We start from the raw sequence: 10,294 nt of genomic DNA, 5'->3' as shown, positions 1-10,294 counted from the left end.
GTAGGAATGCTGGTTTTAATATTGACAATTTTTTCTAGAAAGTATGTATTCAGAGAATCACACAGAGCTTGGATGGCCATGGGCTTGGGGAGAATTCTCTCTGCGTTGGATAGCACATTTGCTATGGCAAAGATGTCTTTCGATTTATTATTTGACTTTGTCATTTTTTCCCAAAAATATGAGGCTTTAGCTGAGATGATCGCTCTCTTATATTCTTTGCGGGCCATCAGGTAGGGGCATTTACCTTCCGGAGAATACAAGAGTCTCCATTTCCTCCCTTTTTGATGGAGGTCTAATTTTTTAGCTCTGAGCTCAGGGGAAAACCATTTCTGAGCATCAGAGCGGTGGGCAGTATTAAGTTTCTTGAGAGGGACATGCTGGCTGCGAGTAGCCAGGCTGAGATGTTTGCTTCTGCGAAGTCAACATCCGGCACCCCTACAGGAATGGAGCTTGTTAGACTGTTCAAAAAGTCTTGTTTATTGAGAGTGCTCCATTTTCTGATCAAGTCTCCCTTGATCGATGGGGGCTTAATACCTGTGGGGATTGATATTGACCATTTTATAAGGTGGTGATCGGACCAGATGCACTGGGAGATTGTGGATGTTGAGACTTAGTAGTCCACACCTGGTCGAGGATGTGTCCTTTAATATACGTGGCTGAGGAAATGTGGGGGTTGAAATTTAGGTTGGAAAGCAATTCCGTCAATTCAGTGGCATGGCGCCACCGGATGCGTCGTTGCACCAGTAACTGAGGTCACCTAGCACCAGTATTTTTGCATAGTCCGTGACCAGGTTAGCAAGTTGCTCACATAGTGAGAGAGGGAATAGTGGCATGTGCTGAGGGGGTCTATATATCATGACACAAATAAGTGGTCCGGCACTGGTGTCCAGTTTGATAACCATTTTATCAGCAGGGGGGAGAATTAAGGGAGACATAGAGGTAAATGTGTGATCTTTATGAATGATGGCAGCTACTCCGCCACCCATTTTCCCTGGGGTCCGGTTAGCGTGTAAGATGTAATAGTTTGGAGGAAGGGCAGCCAGAATGTCAGGGGTGGAATTAAGATTTAACCAAGTCTCGGTGACAGAGAAGATGTCGGGCGCCTCCGATGATAGGAGTAAGAAGATGTCTAGCTGGTGTTTGATGAGGGAGCGGGTGTTGAGGTAGAGTATAAGCATGGGCGAATTTTGCGGATCTCGCGTTCGTGAATTTTGCGGATTTGTGGATTCGCAATCCGCAAAATCCGCGAATTCCCGCGAATTTGCGGATTTTTTTTTTTTGTGTTCGCCCGTGTTTCTGCCAGTTCGCGAGGGTTTTTACAATTTCGCAATTTGCGAACTTACCTGTCGGGTCGCAAGTTTTGCGAACTTGTTGTTTCTACGTGTCCAGCCTGTTTAGGACACTCTTCTTCATCACTGCCACTCTCTGTCACCACTGCCACTCTCTGACTACTCATGCCACCCTCTGGCCCACCCATGCCACCCTCTGTTTCATCACCACACCCTCTGGTTGTCCAGTGTACATTATTTTCGGCAAAGCAAAGCACACCTTCCCTGCCTCAAGTGACCTGAATTAATTTGGGGCTGATTAATGTGTCACAGAATATTTTTTTAGCTGGCACCTGCTTCCTTAGTGCGCCCTGATTAGTGATCTTTTGCACTTGCTAAGTGCTTTCATTGTTGCAAAATTAGTTACAACACCTGCCCTGCCCCAACTGACAATAATGAATTAGGGGCTGATTAATGGATTTTAACTTCCAGCCTGGCTCCTGCTTGTCTCCCTTAGCTGTAATTCAGGACCTTTGTGGCATATGTGTAACTATTCTGAGGTTCAGAGCAGGGTCACATAATAGTTTCAACTGGCAACTGAACTCTGGAGGGGCCCCTCAGGAAGCACTACAGGAAATGGCTACTAATGATGAGCCTGAACTTTTGAACCTGGTAAGTAGTTACTTTCAGTTTTGCTAAAATCGTATTTCTGCAATTTTGCACTTATTCGCGGGGCGCGAACTCACGCGAACTCACGCGAACAGTGCGAGCAAAATCCGCTGCTCGCGGATTTGCGGATTTTGCGGGAGATTCGCGAATCTCGCGGATTGCGAATTTCCCGAAAATCCGCAAAATCCGCGAGCGGAACGGATTTTCCGCCCACACCTAGTAGAGTATCCGTAATGTGATTTTTTTGGCCTGGGAAGCGATCAGAGTCTGAGCCTGATAGAGAATGTTGCGCGGGGGTCCATGAGGTGTACTCCAACTTTGAGCGATACCAGTGTGCTTCAGGTGGGCATAGACGGCGGGACAGAGAGTGTAGTTGGCCGGATATAGACTTCTTAGTTTCTGCGAGGAGTATGTGGTGATTTGTGCAGGGGGGTGGCCCCTGGGCCCGGCCGTGCGTGGACGGGCACAGACGGGCTTGCCTTTGAAACGCCGCCGGCGCGCCCGCTTCGCGCATCCACTGCGCTTCCGTGCTACCAGTGGCATTTCAAGTGGTTCCCCACCTCTGACTCCTCCCTCATCAGGCGTGATTGGTTGCAGCCTAAGGGTGTGGACAGGAGCACGCGAGGGAGCCGGCTTTTTACACAGAGGTATATTAACACAATTCCAAATATCTAAAATACAGTTTTAAAACTAAGGCTTTTCCTTTTTTTTAAATATCATAAATGACATCATCAATGACATCAGATATATCATCATAAATGGTTACAAATCATGCTCAGTTAACAGAATGTATTGGGCAAAGCTAAAGGATAAGCATAGTGATCCCTGTCAGGAAAGGTGTTGAGTGTAGGACGTTCATTGAGAGCCTGTGGGGACTTGGGTAAAAGTCTTCATTGGAGACTACAGTGCATGGTTGTCTGGGTGCCCGGCAGTAGGAGTGGTGAGCAGTCAAAAATTAATTCCTAGGCAATATGTAATTTGTCAAACATAATAACATGACATAAAAATGATAATTATAAAATACTCAGTGTAAAAACCAAAAAAAGAAAAAAGGAATTATTTTAATATAAATTTTAATTCTCAATTAATTGAATTCAAAGGTAGTGCAGAAACAATTCCCATTTAAAAAGACATATATAATACTGTAGGGGTGGTGAGTACAGGCCCTAAATGCTAGCCCCTGAGCCCAAAGGACAATGGCTGAGGCTGACGCTTCCTCTGGGCTTAGCATGTATGAATGAGTCCTGATGAATGGATGTACTCAGCAATTGCACTGTTTATTGTTTCTCACATTTATTTATAATTTTGCAAACGTATTATTCCGCTTTATTTAGTATGCCAATTTATTATTGATTATTACCTTAGTTCAATTTAGGAGGCCCCCAAGTAAACTATGACCTGATCAGTTGACATGCACTTGAGATTTACTGATACACAGTTGTTGCCAGCATTCCTCACGAGCACTGGGGCTGGCTCTCTCCAACCCTGGCAAGTTCAAAATCAAATTGACACGTCACATTGAATCACAACAAGCTTACACCAAGGAACAAGAGTAAGCCATCAACAATGTCTCTAGTATTCTGGAATGTGGCAGGATTAGAAAATCTCCTAACAGACTCAAAGGCAATGTCCTTTCTAACCCTGCTTGAGCTCATTTGCATTACAGAGTCCTGGAGCAAGACAGATGCATCATGAGAAGGCTACAATCCCTGTCACAAGAACACACAAAATTGGCCATTCAATGTGAGTCTATCAATCTTCCTATCAGCTCAATGGGACTTTTCAGTTACAGAGCACCCCGTTTCATCCAGTGTAGTGATAGAAGGGCCTGTACAGTCAATATCAGGTAGGCAACTGGAGGGGAATGCAATCTGCTTTTACTCTGTCCTCTGATTCAGATGGTACTGCAGGATCCAGGGCTTAACCTCCAGGACGTCTTTAATTGTGGCATAGGATGTTCTGGCCACGAGCCAACCAACCGTCTCCTCCCGTCTCGTGTAGGAGATACCTCCTACCATGTACCCTACAACTGAAGTGCAACATTGGACCAGGCTATGGCCCATCCGTTGACTCTTCACTACATTGCCCATAATGCCCATATTTGCCCCTTATTCTGAATCCTGCCTGGCCATTCAATCTCTGCATACTCACTTGTGCTGAGTTTGGTCTGCATTTCTCGAACTACTTCACTTTCATTCCAATGTCTTTGTCAAAACCATCAACAATTGTTATTCAAAGAGACTCTATCTGCTAGCAAACAACATACCATTAACCAATCATGTCTGAAAACACTGCAGCTGGCAAAAAGGTGGGAACGTTTGTTGAGTATGGCTGAAGTATCCTCAGAGATCAAATATATGCGATTGGATTTGTATGAACCCTACTCAAAAGAGTCTGGATGATCTTGAGAAGAGAAGAGAATTCCCAACCGTAATGAGGTTTGGAACTGTGGCATCTCAAGTCATGGACTTGGAAGACCTCTCATGGAGAGATAACATCTGCATCGATGGGGCTCAAGAGGAGGGAGAAAAATGATATATATGTGGTTCTGAAAGGCTTTTAAACCTGTCAGCCATAGGGTGATCTTCCTGAAACATTTTGTCTTCAGCCTCCTATTTTTACTGGAAATTGTTTTTGTTGGTCTTAGAACTCTGTGCACTTTACCAGTGCTAAAGTGCTTGTGCTCTCTCCCCTAAAACATTGTAAAATGGACTTATATCTGACTGCCATATTTAATTTATTTAACAGTCCCTAGGAAGGTGGTATGCCATATTCACATGCCTGTAAATTAAATGTAGTACTAGGCCTGAAGCACATATTGTGCCACCCACTTAAGAAGCCCCTTAAAACATGTTGCAGGCCTGCCATGGCAGCCTGAATGCAATTTTAAACTGCCAGTTTGACAGGACAATACAACCCCCCTGGCAAGCCTTTGACTCCCCTTTTATTGCATTTAAGTGACCCATAAGATATGCCCTGCATCATAATTAAAAGGTTGGACATGTACTTTTAAGTTTTACATGCCTGGTAGTGAACAACTAATAAATGTTTTTTGTTTTTTCACTGCTGTGAAGCATACATCTCACGTAGATAATTACATTTAATGAGTGCTAACTATTGAGTGGGAACAGGTCCACATTTTGTGTTTGGTGTTTGAGAATCTGTAACAAGGATCCCCTTTAATGGTAACGTCAGATTTTAAGTAAGAATTTGAAGTTACAAATTTTTTTTTTTTTACAATGTTGACACTTTTAGAAATTGCTTGTTTCCTCCCTTAACTATTTAGAGCATACAGCCTGTTCTTGGGTCATATGACTGGGGATAGTTGGCAGCTGGACTTGGTTTATTCCTCCCTGATTGTCGCACAATAGAGGGATTAATATGCCTGGATGGGCAATCACTGGCAGGATGAGGCGGATGGAGCTGGCCACAACCCCACTTGCAACATAATAGGCTGTGTTCTTCTTCCACACAAAAGACTTGTCACCCATGCATTGTTCATACAACCAGGGCAGTGAAAGCAGGAAATGTCAAGCACTTCAAAGGGAATTCTGTAGAAATGTCACCTACTTCAAAGAAGGCACAAGTAATTGAAATAGGACCCTCAGACCCACTCTTCAATTGACTTTCTGGACATGCTGAAGGGCTCTCAGAGAGCTGCCTCCTGCTGTGACCTGCTGTTTAGTTCAGAAGACTGATTTGCTGCACCCTGAAGGACTGCTTTGCGGCCTGTGCCTACCTTGAATCCTTGCTGCTTGAGCTCTGTTTCATTGCTGAACCCAGGACTACCAGAACGATTCCAAGAGCTAGTTAGCTGGTCTCCTGATCAGAGCCTCAGGGACAGAATGTCCTTCCCTCCTGCCCTGGCCACAGCTTGTCTGGGGGTACAGTTGACTAATGTGAAACCCTTTCTGAGTGTCCTGAGGCAGGGTCTTTGTGATGTGCAAGTGTGGTTGGTGACAGCTTCGGCCCCTCAAGTCAGAGATGGCCCATCCTGATTCCTATCTCTCACTGTAATATACAAAGACCAGCTGTCAGCTACACCTAATCATGTGACCCAGGATATAGGCACCAAATGGTTTGGACAAGAAACTCATAAGGTGGTGACACGCCCTTTGCTTGTCACAAAAGGGTAGCACAGCCTGATCCACATTTGTGATAAACATTTTCACGTACTCGATTGCTTGTCCAAATTCATCCAGTTTATTGGCAGTTTTATTTCTTCTTAATGCGTCACGTCAAAGACACAAAGTTACATAATTTCACGCATCTTCACTTGCTCAGGAATTGCCCAGCCGGGCCTATTCACGGGCACGTAAATGAACTTCATTGCTCCATAATATTAAAATCACCCAATGCATTTCGGTCTCTCAAAGACCTTCTTCAGAGGTATCTACAATAATTAAAAAATATACATCAAACCACTGTAATTGACATTCTATAAAGGTGAAACTTATTGTAATTTTTTTTTGAAACCTCTTTTAAATCTAAACAACGTGCATATTCCACAGAATTTATATCCATAAATGACTGCCCACACAACTCCCCCGTGCCCACGCTCTTTCCCGTAACAATCATACCCACACCCTGTACTTCATGTTACAGAAAACCTCAAAACCACCCAAAACAGGTCAATTAAACGTACACCCTTGATAGTTGTACCGCCTGTATGCCAAGCGCTCAACCCCCCACTAACTACTTCCCTAATCTTCCCTCTTACTCATGGTAAAATGATTAAATCCCCCTTTATTTACCTGATGGTCACTTGCAGCTTGATGAACGATTTACTTGCCTCACAACTCAAACGCCATGCTCTACGCAGTCTCCCTGCGGGTTCCTATCAAACTTGAACTCCACTTACCCCACCTGTATTCAATTAGTGATGCATGACTCCCATACTCCACCCCTCAAGAGTTTCAGCAGTGATGGTGTACCGCCCTCATTTACCACACAACCAAAATACTCAATGTCCCACAATTCCCTGGTGACAGTTTGCAAAAAACCAACGAAACACAATTTATGTGAAACACTGTATACATAAACAATGTTAAGTAAATATAACAGTCATTCGAAGAATGTCCAAAACAGTGTGTTTCAACCCATATTTTCCATTGATGTTGATTCGGAGGGTCTGAGACGTGACACCCAACGCTCTTCATATTCCACTTGCTTTGTCGATGGGGTGCTAACAGGGTTGGAACGGATTATACTGTTTCAATTCAAAAGAAACCTGAAGCACACCCTTTCTTTTATCTCGAAATATTAGTTACTCATCTCATCCAGTTTGGCGTGCATACACTCTATCAACGCTCCGTTCCGGGTGCGCATTTTGAATTAATCATAAGGTGGTGACACGCCCTTTGGTGTCACAAAAGGGTAGCACAGCCTGATCCACATTTGTGATAAACATTTTCACGTACACCTTATGATTCATTCGAAATGCGCACCTGGAACAGAGCGTTGATAGAGTGTATGCACGCCAAACTGGATGAGATGAGTAACTAATATTTCGAGATAAAAGAAAGGGTGTGCTTCAGGTTTCTTTTGAATTGGACAAGAAACTGCCAACTTTCTAAAAGTGGCATTTTCCGAATTGTGACTTAAAATCCCACTGTATCATTAAATAGGGTTTTAAATTTACAATCCTTAAGACACCAAACTCGACATTCTACCTGCTCCTAATGGAAAGTTATCACTTATTAAATGTAATAAGGTAACCTGATGTTAGCCTAGGGGAGAGGTAGACCTTGCAGCAGTGAAAACGAATTTCAGAGTTGATTAGGACAGGACATGTAAACCTCTTTAAATATACTCCACCATGCTTTCTGGGCTGTGTTGGGTCTATCTTAGGAGTGACTTATGTATTAAGAAATATGGTTTAGACCTGGAAAGAGTGTTAGTTTGCCAGGTCAAAATTGCAGTATGTAACTTCACACACAGGCTGCAATGGCAGGCCTGAGACAGATTTAAAGGGCTACTTAGGTAAGTGGCACAATAAGTGTGGCTGCCCACTAGCAGAATTTGATTTTAAGGCCCTAGGCGTAGGTAGTACCACTACTAGGGGCTTACGAGTAAAGTAAATGTGATACTTGGGTTTGAGACAATTTCACCAACTTTAAAGTAGAGAGCACAAATACTTTAGCACTGGTTAGCAGTGGTAAAGTGTGCAGAGTCCTAAAGCCATCAGAAACAAATTCATCAAAAATAGGAGGAGTAAAACAAAATGTTTGTGGGGAAGACCACCCTGTGTGTGACATGTCTAACACTCACCCTGTCCTGGAGCTCTAGCGCTCATAGACAGGCTGGTCAGGTCAGCATTCCTGACCCCAGAGGGCCAGTTTCAGGTCAAGGATATGTCCTTTGGATTGTAGAATGCCCTGTCACCTTCCAGAGGTTGGTGAACAGGGTCGTGATTGTAAAGGAGGCAGGTAGGTTGTATTCCCTTTCCAACTCAAAGGGGCCGGACCAACGATTCTGGAGAGCTCTTGGCTCCACCACTCCATGACCCCCCCTTCTTGCTAGTCTGAAACTCTAACAGAGTGACCTTCTGGTCATGCCAGATTTCATCACGTCTTGACTGGCCCCAAGGCTGTCTTTAGGATTCTTTCAGAAGCGCTGCTTGTGTTTACAGAGAGGCAGCAGGTATCTGACTACATCCTAAGGGTTTTTTGGGGGATCTTGCTCCCACCTATCTCTTTCAAGGCTGAGAGGTCCTCTAACAGGGTGACCATGTAGGAACCTAAATGAGCTGAACCCAACTCACTTATGTAGCACCTCCCTTAGGTGAATAGCAGACATGGCAAGAGGAAGTCCCACTTCCTTCTCATGGGCTCGGGCAGGCCAATTATAATGACCTTCAGGGTCTTTTTGAATCTTTCAGCAATCCCATTTGTTTCAGGGCGATAGGGTGAGGAGAGCTTGTGGTTTACCCATCACTCATCCCACATGGACTTCATGTACGCTGACATGAAGTTAGTGCCTCTGTCGGACACAACTTCCTTGGAAACCCTACATGGGTAAAAATACCCATCAGGGTCCTAGACACTGCAGGTGCTGTCACTTAACTTAGAGCAATGGCCTCTGGGTACCATGTGGGATGGTCCCCAACACCATGATGAACCTGTTGCATAAGGCTGTCTTGGGGTACAACCCTTTCAAAGGGAGTTCCAATGACAGGCAAGAGAACCAGAGGAGCCTTAAATTTGTCCCTGCTTTCCAGCTGGCTTGGCAGGTGGAACAGGACCTGCATAATGGGTCTGAGGCTGTCTTCATCCGAGACTTATAAAGATGGGGACAAGCCTGGCAAAGGTCTTGTCCTACTTCAGATGTCCTGCCCTGATTATGTTATGAGCCATCTCTAGTTGGAAGGAGGCCATGTAACACTGGGGGACCACCAGCACACAGGCTGCCACTGGAACCTTAGGCTCAGTATATGGAAGGTCATTCTCCCAATAGATAAGGTGATCTCCAGAGATATCACCTGATGCCTGGCCTCAGCTTATCATCTTAAACCCTCGGGTGGGCATTCTTTCTGTGCTTTGCAGAGTCCTTCCCTGGTGGGCCCGCCCTCCACTTGCAATCCAGCAAGCTCGGGACGGTCTCCTAGGGCAGCAATATCTTCCCTCGACTGTGGGAACATCAGGGGCTGACTTTCCATGCCCCCTTCCATTTCTAGGCAGCTGCCATTGTTCAAAGTGCTAGGCTTCATTGACTCCTCTCCTAGGGTAGCCATGGAACTTGTTGTCATACAGCCCCATTCAGGCAAGCATAACATCTCCAGATGTGACCTGAGTTCCACTTCTTTCCAGACAGTATGCTCCAGGTTGTTTCCCAACAGACAATCTACAGGCACAGCAGAGCTCACAGTACCCCACCCACTCAAAGGGACCCAAACCCACTGGATAGTGACTCTCATGAATGTCTGTGACAATGTGCCTCAGAGTCTCCACCCTTTGATGGTGACCTACTGCCAGTACTTGGGAAGAGGGTGAAGGCATGTGAGCTTTTGGCACCATCTCTCTATCCTCCATGAACAGTCAAGTAACCTCTGTTCTCACCCCTGAGCTCACTTGGACTACATCCTCCCCAAGCGCTATACTCGCCAACCCTGGTGTCTGCCCACCGGTGAGAGGCTCTGCTCTCTTAGGACAATTTGTGTCTCCCTTAGAGTGCCCATACTTATAATACACAGTACACCGGAGACAAATCTCCCTGTCTGCTTATCAGAAATCTCCTTCCTTGTGGACTCAGACTGGGACTGGTTACTGTTGTACTCTTGGGAATTATTTTGGGGCCTTTAGAGAACTCCTTATTTTTAAGATTTTCTCCCCCTCTTTTTTAGGGAAGGGCTCTGCCAC

Source organism: Lissotriton vulgaris, chromosome 4_1, assembly GCF_964263255.1.
Source record: "Lissotriton vulgaris chromosome 4_1, aLisVul1.2, whole genome shotgun sequence".
Taxonomy (NCBI): Eukaryota; Metazoa; Chordata; class Amphibia; order Caudata; family Salamandridae; genus Lissotriton; species Lissotriton vulgaris.
The sequence above is the reverse complement of the archived record's forward strand: the minus strand, read 5'-3'. Positions refer to the sequence as shown.